The sequence below is a fragment of the Xenopus tropicalis genome, chromosome 5, assembly GCF_000004195.4.
Source record: "Xenopus tropicalis strain Nigerian chromosome 5, UCB_Xtro_10.0, whole genome shotgun sequence".
In the NCBI taxonomy this organism is placed as follows: domain Eukaryota; kingdom Metazoa; phylum Chordata; class Amphibia; order Anura; family Pipidae; genus Xenopus; species Xenopus tropicalis.
Window position 1 is genome coordinate 41,407,282 of NC_030681.2, and position 17,588 is coordinate 41,424,869.

At 43.7% G+C, this 17,588-nt stretch overlaps 1 non-coding gene across 1 annotated transcript in view; it reads right to left on the bottom strand.

Annotated features, from left to right (window-relative positions):
- Positions 1 to 297: 297 nt before the first annotated feature.
- The window catches only part of heatr1, a 51,916-nt gene continuing 34,625 nt past the window's right edge, over positions 298 to 17,588 (bottom strand). The window contains exons 36-45 of the transcript XR_001170885.3: positions 16,138 to 16,430; positions 14,211 to 14,361; positions 12,697 to 12,855; positions 4,803 to 4,937; positions 4,404 to 4,508; positions 4,155 to 4,323; positions 3,694 to 3,848; positions 3,049 to 3,207; positions 2,337 to 2,445; positions 298 to 1,125 (exon numbers count right to left, since the gene is read on the bottom strand). This is a non-coding gene — a transcript (HEAT repeat containing 1). The remainder of the gene's footprint in view (positions 1,126 to 2,336; positions 2,446 to 3,048; positions 3,208 to 3,693; positions 3,849 to 4,154; positions 4,324 to 4,403; positions 4,509 to 4,802; positions 4,938 to 12,696; positions 12,856 to 14,210; positions 14,362 to 16,137; positions 16,431 to 17,588) is intronic.

A 17,588-nucleotide genomic window follows, 5' to 3' on the forward strand; every position in this document is an offset into this window, starting at 1 on the left:
TATGAATTTTGCCCCTGATGATTTCTCTACAGATGATGAAGCTTGTTGGGCTACTTCCAAGTATTGATTGATGAGCTAGATTGTGCCACATGTCTTCTAAGTGCATTTTTTAATACAATATCACTTTCCAAGTATACTACACTAGGGAAGCACGTCCTTCCTTTTATTTTGTTTTATAGATATTATTTGGTTCAACCAACCTTCCAATGTGCCAGCGCTCTGTGAATAACTGTGACCTTTACTACTATTGAGACACCCTTGTAATTAGAAAGCTGTGATTTATTTTATCAATCTGAGGACTTTTAATTTTTTTTATTTTAAAATTATATATTCCAACTTTTCAACCTGCAAGTGTACCCATGCTTTATTGTTATATATCTGTGGCCCAATGTTCCTGAAACAAGCTGACATAACCTAGACAAAGGAAAATCTACAAGTGGATTTACAGAAAAAAAAATGTTCATGGAAATCCTGTAAGAAAAATATGAACAAAAAAGAGGCTGAGGCCCCTTATACATAGGGGCTCCCAAAGAAAATTTGCCACTGTAAAGAAACCGATCATTTTGAGCAGTTTTAAACGCTCAAAATTAATTTTATTTTACTTCCTTATCCTTTCTTGTTACCAATATAATTTTCTAAGAATTGTTCATTCCTTAAACCATTTATGTGCAAGCCCAAAGAGTTAAGCCTAAGTATGTTTTCATCACTGTCTTGTACTAAAATATGTAACAATAAACATTTGCTCACACAGGTAAAATTTATTTTATCTTACATTTACCCAGCAATTGCCAAACTGTTTTCTGTGATCTGGTGCAGGGTCCGTAGCAGTGTCACTGGGGGGGTTATCAATATAAGGGGGACCCCAAAATAACGGTCTGGCCAGCAAAGCTAACTGGTGCTTTAAAATAGCACAAGTAATCTTATCTTTATACCAAACCTTATTGTAACATGCCATGTTAACATCTTTCATATTTGCTTAAAAGGTCAATAATAATGCACACGCCCAGAAAGTATTTCTTGTCCTTTACATCTTCATTCAAAAATAGCTTTGGAGTGATTCTCCTAGAATGGATTCCAGCTGCTTTATTGTTTTCTGGCATTGTTGTTCTACCTCCTCACACTCATCTGTAATTAAACAAATTGATCCATGTATCAATCTCCAATTTATAAAATTACACAAAATCTGAAAAAAACCCTTACACACAAATATATATATATATATATATATATATATATATATATATATATATATATATATATATATATATATAATATATAATAAAACCCTACTATAGTTTATATAAATAAGCTGCTGTGTAGACACAGGAGCAGCCAATCAAGCTGGAAAAAATGAGAAAAGGTACACGTTACATGGAATACAATGGGAATCTACACAGCTTATCAGTTATCTGCAATGTAACTTGTGCTATTTAGCAGTATTTCAATTTGATTGGCTGCCCCCATGGCTACACAGCAGCTTTGTTTATATAAAGTATAGCAGTGCAGACCAGCAGTACATAATGTAATTATTATTTTGATACACTTCAATTTTTTGTTGTTACTGTTCCTTTGGGGCAAGGGCACATGAAGTGGCCTGTCAGCCTGCGGATAACAGCAGACTGACAATCCACCCCGTACGCTTCAAAAATCCTTTTGTTGTGCCTGCACCCAGAAGCACGGAATCCACCCGGGTGCAGGCACACACAGAGCCGTTATCCGCCAACAAATGGCAAGCCTCGCATTTGTTGGCTGATATCGGTTGCATGTGGATTCCGTGCTTCCAGGTGCAGACAAAATGAGAACATTTTTTTTAAGCATACGGGCGGATTATCTGTAGCTTATCTGCAGGCTGCCTTGAAGGGTTAATTAGGTGGTCACATAACATAATTAGAGTTTGCCGTAGGCTCTGCCCCTGAATGTCATTCCTACTCCTGACTGAGGGGACAGCTTATCTATTTCTGTGCTCAATTCAATCAGCATCTTCCATCAATGTAAAGTCTATCTGTGTTCTTTCTTGTGTGCACTTTACTTTTAGAGGCCAGCAGGTAGGGCTGAGCTGTGTGATGGCACTGGAGGGGGAAAATGGCCGCTGGGTGAAAGCTTATAATTAGTGTTTGAAAACACTGTGCTGCAGTCAAAACCCTCAGATTTTTGTGCTAAAAATGGGGTTTATATGTCCTTGAAAGCACATATAAACTATTCAGCTATTGCTTACACTGAACAGATAATGGGAAATACATATTAACAATTAATCACTGCACTCTGGGTTTGTAAAATGTAAGATGCTGCAGACAAAAATTGCATGATAAAGGAGAAATATTAATATCTAGGTTTACCTTCCATGAGTTCTGCAAGGAAAGGGATGGATTCAGGCAGCAGGACCATGTAATTCTCTTTGAGCTTTTCAACTAAATCGATCAAAGCAAGCAATGCTGCAAACCGAACCTGCCACACAGAAGGAATTGAAAGTTGTTAAAGGAAGAAAAAAGCCGTTATTTTACTTTATGGTGACTTGGTCCATTTTTACTTTATGGTGAACAAGGGCCATTTCCTTCTTAACGAGTTTAAGGGTCATGATTAAAATTAACAATCATTACACTCAGGGTTTGTAAAATATACGATTCTGCAGGCAAAAATTGCAACAGTTAAAGGACAAATAAAGGCAACAATACAAGCTATTAGAGGTCTGGATCATTTGTTATAGACACAAAATTTAAAAGCGAACAGTTCAGCCTTGAAGAAACTAAAGCGCAATCAAATCGTTCAGTTTTCTTTCACCAATATATTTTTCTTAAGTAGAAATTCCCCTTCATAAACCATTCGTCTACTCAGGAAATGCAGCCGCCACGTTTGTAAAGTTGCTGCAAAATCCTTTCCTTCAAAACCCTTACTGCAAAAACCCTCCCCTTGACCCTACGTGCTCGTCAGCAAATACGTCACTGTGCTTGCAGATATGGCGAAACTACAAGGAGATACACAATGCTGCCTGTCACACACGCTCTTTAAACTTGATGCCCTCGAGTATTTTGTTCCAAAGACCTTTCTAACCTTGGGAGAAGAATGTCGCATTTTCAAGAGGATCTGATAGTTGAGAGGTTTCCACAGGGAGTCATCTGCCATAGCAACAGAGAATTGGGCTATGCATGGTATCAAGCTCTCGCTCACTCTTGCATGGAATTTCTCATCTCCTCCAAGCAAATTTTCAAGCTAATGAAAAAACAAAACAGTAAAATAAACTTAAACATAGAGAATACCATAATCAGTTTCATAAGTTCATATTTAGCTGATTGTAAAGATTATAATACTGATTAAAATGAGAAGCATCTAACTTAGTACTACTGGGCAGTGAAATGGTGCAAAGTGAGGGGTTTCAAGCTATTAGGGGTGCGGGTGATTTGCCATAAACAAAATTTAAAGCCAAACAGCCCTGAAGAAAATGCAGCCTCTAAAAACCCACAATGCAAGGGGTTGCAAGACACCATGTCATATGGGCCCAAGTATTAAACCATTCCTACCAACTCTGTACGCATCCATGTTTAGCTAAAAAAGTTCAAGGAAATGTGTTTTAAACAAAGCACTCGCATAAGTACATTCTGAGAAAGGTTTAAACCACTCTCTTTTAGGGTCCATGCATTATTGCAGACATTTCTAAATAGGTGAATGAGCAAACTGCAATCACAAAGCAGCAGTTACCTGATCTACCAATGGCATCATTAATGCTTCTGTTCTCTCCTTGCTCAGGAAATGCTGGTTATCATATAGAAAGATTTTGTGGAGACAGTGGATGACATAGTCTAGTAACAAGCAGCTCTTCTCAGTGTTGTTCTTTGAGTCAAAAAATGGTTTATCTGATGAGAGAAAACACTGTTAGGAAACAGGAGAACAGAAAAGTCCATCTTCTGTTATTTGCAGAAAAATATACACTGAATGGGGACCCGCTATAATATTGTTTATTATTGTTTTATGACCCTTTGTTAAAATGGATTATCATATAACCATGCAAGTTGTGCCATGGGAGGTGGATAATGATAATGTCTTTTAAATAAAAATGGCTGTTCTGCTTTTAAAATAGAGGTGCAGCTTATCATTTATTACATTTTTCTGCATATATAACCACTGGTAAATTGCATAATTCATTTAAGAGCAAGACATACCTGTTTTTATGGTGTTAGTTTGATTCAAAATGTCAGCAAAGGGCTTTACTAAATGGCCTGCAAACAATGTGAAGAGCCCTTTCAGCTTATCGGCGATGCAGTCTGCCAGGCGGCAGAAGGTCAGGAGTCTGTCTTTTGATGCGTCATCAGTTTTTGCCCAGTCAAAAAGCTGCAATTAATAAGATGTTTATTCTCAAATACAGTGAAGCAGTGACATGTCCAAACTCATTTGCATCTATATTGCCGTACCTTGAAGAAGAGAGGCCGGAATGTGACCTCTGATAGCTTCATCACCATGATGAGTAGACAGTTAATGATATGGCCCTCGTTGGTACCCACTTGCTCCAGATCCTTCTATAAGATGCAAAAAGTTAACTGTATGTTAGCAAAAATCACTTTCAGCAACAGTGTTGAAATCAAGGCAAAAAATTAAAAAAAAAAAACCCTAAAAAAATAAACTACATTTTATTCTGAAAATGCCTTGATTCTGTCATTTTACTTCTTCCTGATGGCTTGACATATTTCCTTACTTTATTTACAAGTAGCAAGCAGCATTTCACCTTATGCAGGTACTAAGTGTAACACATTGTACATATCTATTGTTTATTAAATACAAGACTGTAATGGCAAACCATCTATAAAAATTACCTCAGTATGTTCAGCTCTGTAATTCAAGGCCTTTAAAAAGAAAGCAGTAAGCTCAGACTGGTGAGAGGAGAGCTCTTGCTTCTCCATAATAGCTATGTGCTCCTTCAGGATATCCATCAGAGACCCCAAGCAACTCTGCAGAAGTGTAAAATAAAGTCAAATTAACTCATTTTTAACCCATGAAAATCAAATGTAACCACAGAATGTGTCACAACACCAATATGGGGTGAATAAGGCTGTAAGACACCCCTACAATTAGAGATATTTTTCAAATATTACAAATGAATTGCTGCCCTTCCCTGTGTGTGGCATTTTAAATTAACTAAATATTTTCACAGTTGTGACAGCTGAGCTGTGGAGTCGGAGTCGCAGTCGAGAAGTCTGAAGCAATTTTGGGTATGTGGCGTGGGCAAAAATGTACCAACTCCTAATAAATTTATATTGTAATAAAAAAATACAATATGTTCCAATGTCCCATTTTACAGAAAATAGTCATAATAAAGTTCTTGTCTGCTGTACAGTGTGTAGTTGTTTCAGTTCAGCAGAGCTATTATAACCTTATTGTTTTTATTTTTTGTCTTTTGTTTAAGCTTTTAGGTTTCAGGAATGTTTGTAGTTTCTTTAATAAATAAAAAGCCACAATGTTATAGGCTTAGTTATAGATTTAGACCCAAACTTGCCACAGATAGTCACTATTTAGTGGGCTGGTAGGGGGCTATTTGGGCCTCTGTGTATTTGAAATGCCAGTGTCTATTTTAAATGCCAGTCCAGGCCTGGACATATATACTGTATATGCCATAGCCTACAGGTAGCCTTGAACAATATCCTTAGACTGCACATACACACATGCACGGGATCTGTTATCTGGAAAGCTTGGTAAATATACATGGAGGGCACTCACTTTGCTTACAAAAAAACAACAATATAGGTGTTTGGTGCAAGAAACCCAAAAGCAGTGCCCCTATACAGGGAACCAAAAAGAGGGATTTTTGTTACTTACCAGTAAAATCCTTTTCTCTCTTCATTGAAAGGGGGACACAGGCACTGGAGGGTTAACTTCACCTTCCGGGAGGACAGGACACTAAAAGTACAAGAGTCTTGACAGCCCTCCCAGGGGGCCAGCCCATCTCTCCTCCGCAGGCTACACCCCCTCTGGGAGGCTGTCACCACCCAGAACGTATAAAATAGATAATGAACCAGGAAACCAGGAAAAAACAACGAACAGTTAACTGGAAACTGACCGGTTGGGCTACAACGCTATCCCGTGGTGTATAGGAAAAATGCATTACCCAATGTCAAGCAGGACAAGGAGCTGGAAGGGCCCCCACCGGGGAGAGTTCACGGAGGAGCTCCAACACAGAGAACACTCCAAGGGGAGTTCTCCACTAACAATTATAAACAGGGAGGGCGTGCCTGTGTCCCCCTTTCAATGAAGAGAGAAAAGGATTTTACTGGTAAGTAACAAAAATCCCTCTTTCTCTTTCATTATCAGGGGGACACAGGCACTGGAGGGACGTTCAAAAGCAGTCCCTGAGAAATAGGGTGGGAAGATGGACTACGTTTGAGTCTGCACTGCAGCCTGGAGCACCTTCCTGCCAAAGGCTGCCTCCGCCGAGGACGCCACATGCACCTGGTAGAAACGAGTAAAGGTGTGAATGGAGGACCATGTGGCTGCCTTGCAAATTTGCTCCACAGAGGCCAGGTTCTTTGCTGCCCAGGAGGCTGCCACCGATCTGGTGGAGTGTGCTGTAACCCTGAGGGGAGAAGGCTGGCCAGCGATCTGATAGGTTCTGGATATCGTACCTCTGATCCACCTGGCAAGTGTGGTCTTGGAAGCTCCTAGGCCCTTTCGTGGGCCAACGGGAAGAATGAGTAGAGCATCAGACCTCCTAAACGCCTCAGACCGATGAACATAGTATCTTAATGCACGGACAACGTCGAGGGAATGAAGTGCTTTCTCCTTCGGATTCCTAGGGTTAGGACAAAAGGAAGGGACCACAATGTCCTGGTTTAGATGGAAAGCCGAGACGACCTTGGGGAGAAAGGAAGGCAGGGTACGTAGCACGGCCTTGTCCTGATGGAAAACAAGGAAGGGGGCACGACAGGAAAGAGCTGCAAGCTCGGACACCCGCCTGGCTGACGAGATAGCCAGTAGGAATGCTGTTTTCCAGGTGAGGAGGGTGTCAGAGGCCTGCGCAAGTGGCTCAAAGGGGGGCCCTTGAAGAGCAGAGAGTACCAGGTTGAGGTCCCAGCCCGGGGCCGGTAGTCGCAGCGGAGGGGCCACGTGGGTGACCCCTTGGAGGAAGGTCCTGATGTTAGGATCCTGCGCGATCTGGCGTTGGAAAAGGACCGAAAGAGCCGAGATCTGGGACTTAAGAGACGCCACACGGAGGCCTTTCTCAAGGCCCTGTTGGAGGAAACTGAGGATGTGAGTTGTTTTGTAACGATTGGGGGGAATGTGGTGGGTGAAGCACCATGAGATGTAGGTTTGCCAGGTTCTGTAGTAAACCCTCGCGGAAGAGGGTTTCCTAGCCGCAATCATGGTGGAGATCACCCTGTCCCCGAAACCCTGACTCTTGAGGATTAAGGTTTCAAGAGCCAGGCCGTCAAATGGAACAGCTGAATATTCGGGTGGAACACTGGGCCCTGGCAAAGCAGATCTGGACGGTTGGGGAGAGGTAAGGGATCGGTCTCTGAAAGGTTGATTAGGTCGGCGAACCAGGCTCGCCTGGGCCAATGGGGGGCAATGAGCAATGTCCTGACTCGTTCCCGCTTTATCCTCTTGAGGATTCTGGGAAGAAGGGGCAGAGGGGGGAAGACGTAGACGAAGGCGAACGGCCAAGGGGCTGTGAGAGCGTCTACCCCTGCGGCAACTGGATCTCTGTACCGGGAGATGAAGTTGGGGAGCTTGGCATTGGTTCTGGAGGCCATGAGGTCGACCTCCGGGGTTCCCCAGAGGGAGACAAGGGTCTGAAATACCTCCGGGTGGAGAGCCCATTCCCCCTGATCCAGAGTCTCCCTGCTGAGGAAGTCCGCTGTCCAGTTGTCCACCCCCGGAATGTGCACTGCCGATATTGCAGGGACATGTTCTTCTGCCCAGGTCAGGATCTTTGAGACCTCCTGCATGGCGCCCTTGCTGCGGGTACCTCCCTGGTGGTTGACATATGCCACAGCTGTGGCATTGTCGGTCTGGATCCTGAGAGGTTTGCTCTGGAGAAGGTCTGTCCAATGAAGCAGGGCTAGACGGATGGCGCAGAGCTCCAGAACATTGATGGGAAGTGAGGTCTCTGAGGGTAGCCATCTGCCCTGAGCCGTCAGGCCCTGGCAAACTGCACCCCAGCCCCGAAGACTGGCATCTGTAGTTATTACAGTCCAGTTGAGAATGGCAAAGGGCTTGCCCAGAGAAAGACGGGCTGGGTGCATCCACCACGAGAGTGCCTTCCTCGTTGACCGGGGAAGGGAGACTGGGGAGTCCAGAGCTGAGCTCTCTGGGTCCCACTGACTGAGGATTGATCGTTGAAGTGGCCGGGTGTGGAACTGGGCAAATGGAACGGTGTCTATCGCAGCGACCATGGAGCCCAGGACTTGCATGCAAGTCCTGAGGGAAGCCCTCGGGGCAGAGGCTAAGGACTGGGTCCGGGCCATGAGAGTCTGGACCTTGTCCAGAGGGAGAATGGTGCGGCAAAGCTGGGTGTCGAACACCGTGCCCAGGAAAATCATCCTCTGAGCAGGTGTTAGGGATGATTTCTTGAAATTGATGATCCAGCCGTGTAGTTGCAAGGTCTGGATTACTCTGGATAGATCTGAGCGGTTCTGATGGGAGGATGGGGACTTGATAAGTAAGTCGTCCAAGTAGGGAGTGATTGATACTCCCTGGGAGCGGAGAAGCGCCATGACAGGGGCCAGAACTTTCGTGAATACCCTGGGAGCTGTTGCCAGGCCGAATGGCAAGGCAACAAACTGGAAGTGCTTTCCCAGAGTGGCAAAGCGAAGGTATCGGTAATGACCCCTGTTCATGGGAATGTGAAGATACGCGTCCTTGATATCGATGGAGGAAAGAAACTCCCCTGGTTCCATCGCTGCAATGACTGAGCGAATGGATTCCATGCGAAACTTGAAGTTTCGGACACAGCGATTGAGTCGCTTGAGGTCCAGGATTGGGCGGACCCCCCCATCTTTCTTGGGGACGCAAAAAAGAATGGAGTAAAACCCCTGTCTTTCTTCCTCTTTGGGAACAGGAGTGATGACTCCTGCTTGGTGTAAGGTGGTGATGGCTTTGCAGAAGGCTGCCCTGCGTACAGGGTTGCGGGGGGGAGGGGAGAGAAGGAACCGCTCGGGCGGGGGGTACTGAAACTCGATTGAGTAGCCACGAGTAAGAATTTCTGTCACCCAGGAATCTGTGTAAGGGTGAGACCACACCTCCCGAAACGAAAGGAGACGGCCGCCTACTCTGTCGATTCGGGGGGTGGAGAAAACTTCATGCATTGGAAGATTTGTCAGCGGAGGATTTTTGGGGCTGTCTACCGGAGGACCAGGCAGGCCTTTTGCCTCTGCTCCGAAAGGAAGAGCCCTTATCGGAGGGTGGCTGCTTCGTCTGTTTGGAACGAAAGGAACGGAAGCGAGAGAAACGCCGCTGGTGGGGCTGAGTCTTTGGTTTGTTTTGCGGAAGGAGAGTGCTTTTACCTCCTGTTGCCTGGCTAATAATTTTTTCAAGCTCGGTACCAAAGAGAACCTTCCCAGAGAAAGGAATGGAGACCAATGACTTTTTGGAAGTTAGGTCTGCTGACCAATGTTTAAGCCAGAGAAAGCGTCTGGCCGCGATGGATGTAGCGGAAGCCCTGGCAATCATCTTTGCTGAGTCAAGGGAGGCCTGACAAACAAACTGGGAGGCCTCTTTGATTTGTTCAGCAAGTTGTAGGATGGAAGCCTGATCAGACCCCTCTAGGACAGCCTGACAAAGTTGGTCTGCCCATACCTCGGAGGCACGACTGACCCAAGCTGAGGCGAAGGTCGGCCTAAGGGCAGAACCAGCGGCACAGAAGATGGATTTGCAGAAACCCTCGAGACTTTTGTCTATTGGATCCTTAAACCCAGCGCCATCTGGTACCGGGATGGTGGTGGATTTAGCCAATCTGGAGATTGGGGGGTCCACTGTGGGTGCCAATGACCAGAGGTCAATATCCTCCTTGGTAAAGGGGTAAAGGAGATTGAAGCGTCGAGAGGTATTAGTCTTGCGCTCAGGCGCAGCCCATTCTTCCTTAACTACCGAAAAGAGCTGATCGTGAGAGGGGAAGACTCTGGAGGTCTTCTTTTGTCGCTTAAAGAGATCCGTGGAGGGATCTGAAGCGGTGGGAGGAGAGACCTGGAGGGCTGATAAGACGGCCTCAACCAGGCTATCCATATCGGAAGGAGCAACCTCGATCTCTTGAGGGGGCTCCTCCTCCGAAGAATCCTCTGTGATCTGTCCCTCCTCTGCAGGTTCTGACTCCTCGTCGGAGTGCAGAAGAGCAGGAATGCCGGGAGTCTTACGTTTGCCCAAAACACCCAAGGTAGGGGGTTGGGAGGTAAGCTGGGTAAGAAATTTGTCTAAGGTGTCAGGGAGCCTAGCCAGACCCTGTAGGGAAGACATTGAGAGTGCAAGCTCTCGAGCCCAGGGAGGTTCTGGTATGGGAGCAGAAGAACCTGAGTTGTCTGTGGGGGCGGGGACTGGCTGAGGAGGCGGGTGCGAGCAGGTAGTGCAGAGAGGCTCCGAGTGCCCAGATGGAAGCCTGGCGCGACAACGGGCGCATGCAAGGAAGGAGACCTGCGCCTTGGTGGAAGTCTGCGTGGAGCGCAACTTAGGACCTTCCCTTGTGGGGTCTGCCATGGGTGCGGAAAGGGAGAGAGAAAGGAAGAGAAAAAAAAATTTTTTTTTTTTTTTTTTTAATTTAGGAGAGATAGAGAAGGAGCCCAAGAGGATACTGGCCTGGATTCTGTTCTGGTGCAGGAGGACCTGCTCTGTAGCCTGGGGAGGAGAGATCCGGAGCAGAGAAGAAGGAGTTGTGCAGCAGAAGCCGACAGGCAACGGAAGAGAAGGAGGAAGTCTGAGTCTGGCGCGAAAACCCAGGTTCCACCGGAAGCCAGCTCCAAGGAAGGCGCGAAGTCAGGGCCAATGGCTGACAAGTGGGCGGAGAGACGTGTTAGATAGCAAATGACACCAGACTGAACCAGACAGACCCCCACAGCACTGTGCTGAACCAGTTGTGCGCAGCACCAGCAGGGCCCGACAGCCAGTCGGGAGAGCGGCAGAAACAGTGCGTGCACATTTATGCGATGCGCGCTCCCGCGGCGCGCGCACCCGCGACGCGCGCTCCCGCGACCCGCAAAAGGGTTCACGGGGGGGGGGGGAGGGTGGTGTTGGGCCACCTCAAGCAGGGCGCTGAAAACCAGCCTGCGGCTGCCACCCGCAGTCCCCCCAAAGGAGCAGATGGGACTGAGCCGTAGCTCCTGCCCATTCTGTGCAGCTCCAACTGGGGACTGAATCGTGATTGCTGCCCCAGTGCTGTGGAAACAAAACATATTTAGACAAGTAAATAATAAAAAATAATAAAGGATATTAAATAAATGGCTCCCCTAAGGGGAGCTGTGTCCACCTCCCATGAGGACACTAAAAGAACTGGGTGGTGACAGCCTCCCAGAGGGGGTGTAGCCTGCGGAGGAGAGATGGGCTGGCCCCCTGGGAGGGCTGTCAAGACTCTTGTACTTTTAGTGTCCTGTCCTCCCGGAAGGTGAAGTTAACCCTCCAGTGCCTGTGTCCCCCTGATAATGAAAGAGAAACAGTAATTTTAAATAGAATGAGGGTTTGCACACAAGAAACACAAGCACAGTGTGCAAACCTTCATCCTATTTAAAAATCTGGAATGCTTGGGGTCAGGGGTTTCCAGATATTCTAGTGTTTGCAACAAACTGTTAAGAGTTACATTACTTTTAATATTCCAGCAAATTACATGTTAAAAGCGAAATAAATTGGTTTTATTGCACATTAAAGCCTGTGGCAAACAAACACAAGCTGTTGTGTACATTTCTTTTTAGTATAAAAAAAACTTTAAAAGGAGGTTAGGCAAGGTTATCTCATTAAGAACAGGAACAAATGTTCACATTAGAAGTCATTCACTATGGCATGCCAAGAGCATTTAACTTTGGGCAGGAAACAAAAATAATCAGCTTACAATTGTCTAGGCTCTATTCTGTGTGTGTATTGATTGGCATACAGATGCACAGCTAAATCAATAAGGAGTATATAGTGACAAATAGAAAGGCACAGATCTTTAAAGGGATACTGTTATGATTTCTAAATTACACTGTTTACATAGCAAATAATTCACTCTACCATTTAAAAGAAATGTATTTTTTTTAGTTGTAATATTGGTGTGTAGGTGCCATCTCAGTGCATTGTGCCTGAGTCTGAGCTTGCAGTAGGAGACAGCGCTACACATTAGAACTGCTTTCAGATAACCTATTGTTTCTCCTACTCCCATGTAACCGGAGGAGTCCCAGGCTGGACTAGGATTTCTTACTATAGAGTGCTACTCTGATATCTACTGGGAGCTGCTATCTTGGTCCCTTCCCATTGTTCTGCTGATCAGCTGCTGGGGGGGAAGGGAGGGGAGTTATATCACTCCAACTTGCAGCTCAGCAGTAAAGTGTGACTAAAGTTTATCAGAGCACAGGTCACATGGCTGTAGCACCCTGGGAAATGAAGAATATGGCTAGCCCCATGTGAAATTTCAAAATTAAATATAAAAAAAAAAAATCTTTTTTTTTTCTATGCAGGATTTTGCTGGAGAAACTATTAACTGATGTGTGTTGAAAAAAAAAACATGTTTTCCCACAACATTATTCCTTTAATTCTCACCTGCTGAGACTCCACAACTTGTGAATAACACTTGGTGATGGCTGGAAGAAGAACCCTGGGCGCCAGTTTTGTTGCTAAAGTGGTTTTTAATACCGTCACTCTTGCAGATAGCTGAGATGTTGGACCGACTTTAAGTGCAATCTTGTCAAGGTGGGTAACCTAAATAACCACAAAATAAACCACCAATTACAGTGACTGGGTGCAGAACAGTGTATTCAACAAAACACACATTTGCTTTGTAGACCTGATTGCCAGCTGGTAGTGATGCCTATTTCAGTTTGCAACAGAATGGGGAATAAGTGGCACAGTGATAAATTCACAAGACTTTGAGGGGGAAGGGGGGATGTAGGAAATCCCTGGGTTGAATTTTATAAGTACCAGGAAAGGATTTACAATAGTGTAAAAAGCAGTGTAAAATAAGCTGGCAAATTTATAAAGCTGTGTACAACGCCATTTTAGTCTGTATATTTATAGTGAAGTGACAGTGGAAGATTGCACTTTTCCTCAAGCGTTTTACGCCACATAAAGTTGATATACATGTATGGGACCTGTTATCCAGAATGCTCGGGGGACAAGTTTTAACTGGATAAGGGAACTTTCTGTAATTTGGATCTCCATTCCTCAAGTCTACTAAAAAATCATTTAAACATTAATTAAACCCAATAGAATCCTATTGGGTTTAATTAATGTTTAAATGATTTTTTTCAATAAGGATTAATTATATATTAGTTGGGATCAAGTACAAGTTACTGTTTTATTATTACAGAGAGAAAAAAAAATTATATTTAAAAGTAAAATTATTTGCTGAAAATGGAGTCTATGGGAGATGGCCTTACTGTAATTTGGAATTTCTGTGTAATGGGTTTCCGGATAATGAATCCCATACCTGTATTTGTGATGGCTGGCCATTAGTGAGAAATGCCCTCCTTGTTCCATATTATCCTAACCCCCCCCCCCCTTAAACTTCTCTGCCCAACTAAATATTCTGCCTGGTAACATGGCATGGGAAGATATTGGTCAGACTGCAATCGTTTCCCAATCAACATGAGTGCTGAATCAGCAAGCACAATATTTATTTGTACAGGTATCGGACCCCTTATCCGGAAACCCGTTATCCAGAAAGCTCCGAATTACGGAAAGCCCGTCTCCCATAGACTCCATTATAATCAAATAATTCAGAATTTTAAAACTGATTTCCTTTTTCTATGTAGAAATAAAATGGTACCTTGGAATTGATCCCAACTAAGATATAAATAATCCTTATTGGATGCAAAACAATCCTATTGGGTTTAATTAATGTTTTATTGATTTTTTAGCAGACTTAAGGTGTTGAGATCCAAATTACGGAAAGACCCCTTATCCGGAATACCCTTGGTCCCGAGCATTCTGGATAATGGGTCCTATACCTGTACTGAGACAAAAAAAAAAGATGGGGGAGCGAGGGGTAAGAGGGATTGGGGAGTGAGGAGGGCAGCCCATGCCTAGTGCCCACACTGTCACAGGGCCATATATACCTGCAATACGGAATCTTGCAGATATGGGCTGAGGAAGTGAGGCAGAGTCTCCACTACTTTCTGCAGAGCAGTCACGGTACTGAGTAGATGTATCTCACTGGTGAGCAATTCCTTCTTATGCTTCAAAGTAGACAGCAGAGCTGGCATTAATCTGTAATACAGAGGGGAAAGAGGAATGGTTACAAGGGCACACTAGAAGCACAGTTTCAACTTTTATCTGGTATTTGTGAAAAATTATAAGACAAATATTAATCTGGGGGCATTCAGTCCCAAATGTACCAAATACAGAAGCAGATGCTTTTCTATAACATGTTTACATAGAGAGAGTGGCCCTAAAGTATGTTATACAAAAGAACACATACACTGCATTTATTCAATGCAATTGCAATTTTGTTAATTCACAATACATTTTACATTTTTATTATATTTTGAACAGGCATCAAATGTATAGAAATGAAGCATGTAATGTGTGGAAAGAAAAGGAAATGTGATGGTGTTTATATGCAGATCTGAATACACATGGGTACAACCAAGCAGAACAAAATGGAATCTGCTCCTGCACTAAGGTATGATTCAGTATGCATGTCACTTGTGTCCAATGCATGGACTGCTGTTGCAGGCAGCAATAATCTAAGAATTCATTTATAGAGAGGCAGAACAGAGACACAGGCACTTCCCTCTACTTCCCCACGTGCATATTATTACAATAAGATATACATATTATACACATCTATGATTCTGATAGTCAGGTGCTTAAATTCTATGATCTGCCATAGGAAAGCCATTAAAGGGAAAATATACCCCACTATTGGACATCAGCTCATTCAACTGGGTATGTGGAAAAAATATGGTACGAAAATACTATCTGCACTTTCATACATATTCTTTTTTACACAAATACACCCATTTCCACAGACAGAAAGGAAACCACAGTATTCTGAACTAACCATTTCCAAACATCCCCTAGGCTGACCAGAGGCCACCCTTTTAGATTAGAGGAACAGAGCTTCCATTTGAAGCAGCGTAGGTGGTTTTTCATGGTGAGGGCAGTGAGGTTGGGGAATGCCCTTCCTAGTGATGTTGTAATGGCAGATTCTGTTCTTGAAAAAGCATAGTATCCAAGGCTATTGTGATACTAATATCTACAGTTAGTATTGATGTTGGTATATATGGTTTATGTATGTAAGTGTATAGATAGGTCAGTATAGGTGTGTGGGTTTACTTGGAAGGGTTGATCTTGATGGACTCTTTTTCAACCCTATGTAACTATGTAATAGAGCCCCACACCTTGTTCCCTACTAATGGATTCTGGGACTTCGAGTCCCTCTGCTTTCCACAGTGGGCAACAAATGCATTCTCTGGAAAGTAGAGGCCCTTAAAGTTCCTGAATCCACCAATCACAATGGAACATGTGAGGGAGGGGTGGCATTACACTGTGAGCCTAAGGGCTGTGGCACATGGGGAGATTAGTCACCCGTGACAAATCTCTGTTGTGTACTAATGACTAATGTCCCCGACATCTCTATGACATCCCACTAGCGAGAATGTAAATCGCCGGTGGGATGGCATATGCGGCACCGCGATCGCAGAAGTTGCCTCTCGAGGCGATTTCGGAGTGAACTACAAACAAAGACAGACTTATCTCCTTTAGATCTGCGGAATCAGGTATGTGTGTGTAAAATAAAAGCATGTTTATATTATGTTTTGGCAGTTCAGATAGTGTTTAAGTATAATTCCTATATTAGCCAACCAAATCCCATGTTAAAAAGTAGGAAACATTTTAAAAGCATTATTTAAAAAAAAAAAACAAAAAAAAAACCGTGACAGACTGCAGTTTGCAAATGAACTGTATATCAGTAATTTACTAAGCCACAAATAATGCCCTCTTGAGATACTAAAAGTACATAGTAAACCCCTGGCAGGATACCTGGGTAACTGTGGGATGGCCAGAGCTTTGATGGTGCTGGTAATTTCAGCAATGCACAGCAGAGCACTGCCCAGCACGTTCTTCTCTTCTGGCTCTTCTGCAGAAACGAGGTCAACGGCAGCATTTAGAACAGACACAAACACCTGCTGTCTCTCAGGGCCAAAACATTTGCAGAGAAGCTTCAAGCTGTATAGGGCAGTCTGCCTGTTAATTGCCTGCTCTTCCTCCTCCACATTCGGTTTGCGATGTACAATGGAAAGCAGATCCTTATTCAGGCCCAATATCAATTCAATCTAGAAAAAAGACAAACAGAAGTAAAAACAGTTTACTCACATTGTTCAGTAATATATTTTATTCTAATGGATTTGTATTTCAAGCAGAGAGACAGACAGACAGAGTAGAGACAATTCAAGGAACTTTTATTTCTTATAGACTTACCAATTGTAATATTAAGAGTTTTGTTTCCTCAACATTCTGTCAAAGTATTACTATCTCATCTTGCAGGTTTAGCCTTGCCAAAGCAACCACTGTCTCACTGGCTGGCAGGCAACAACTTTATCAACTCCCAAAAAGTTCCTTGTTGTTTTAATCTTATTACTGAAGTAGGTGGGGATTTGGTCTAAGAGGCAACTGAGCAGGCCCAGTAGGACAAAGCCATTAATGTCACTTTCCAAACCAGCAACCATATCCCTAAAGGGCACCCATCACAATGAAATTGATTCCCTCACACTCCAGTTGGGGGAAACAATAGTTTAAAAAAACAACATGGCTGCTCACCCCGGGAGCTGCATTGTAGTGGGCTATTTTTTTTAAATTTTTTTAAAAATTGTTTGCCGCAACTGGAGTGCAGGCTCTATTACAAATGCACGCTTTTGAGATATTGGGGCCAATCATCGCTCTATGTAGCTCCACACAGGCTGATGCTGGGCTTGTCAGTGTCAATGGAGCTACAGAGGTGGGTGCATGAAAGCGGATCAAATTATAAGAAAGTCATATTTACACAATGGCGTAGTTATATACTTCACTATTCCCTGAAAAGTACAGTTACTCAATCAGCTGTTTCATAGAAAATAATTTGACAGTTTCAATCACAGACAGTGTTAAGAGACTGATCATTGTTTTTGTAATTTCTGCTCCTGACAATTGAAAAGCCAATTGCTCCCTTGCACTGACTACTCACAAAACAAATGATGCCAACAAGTGGCCATGTTGCTACAGGAAATATGTTTAATTAAGCAAGGATTTAGCCTGTGACATAAATAGACTCACCAAGTATCACAGTATATAAAGGTAACATCCCTTTAGGCAGGAACTGTTCAAATATTCAGGGTGGATTTCAGCCCAGAAATGCACAGTTGGCTGTCAAATGACTAGCCCTATGATCAAGTTTTATCAGGAACCAGTTAGGGGTAGTTCACCTTTAAAGGAAAACTACACCCTCACAATGATTA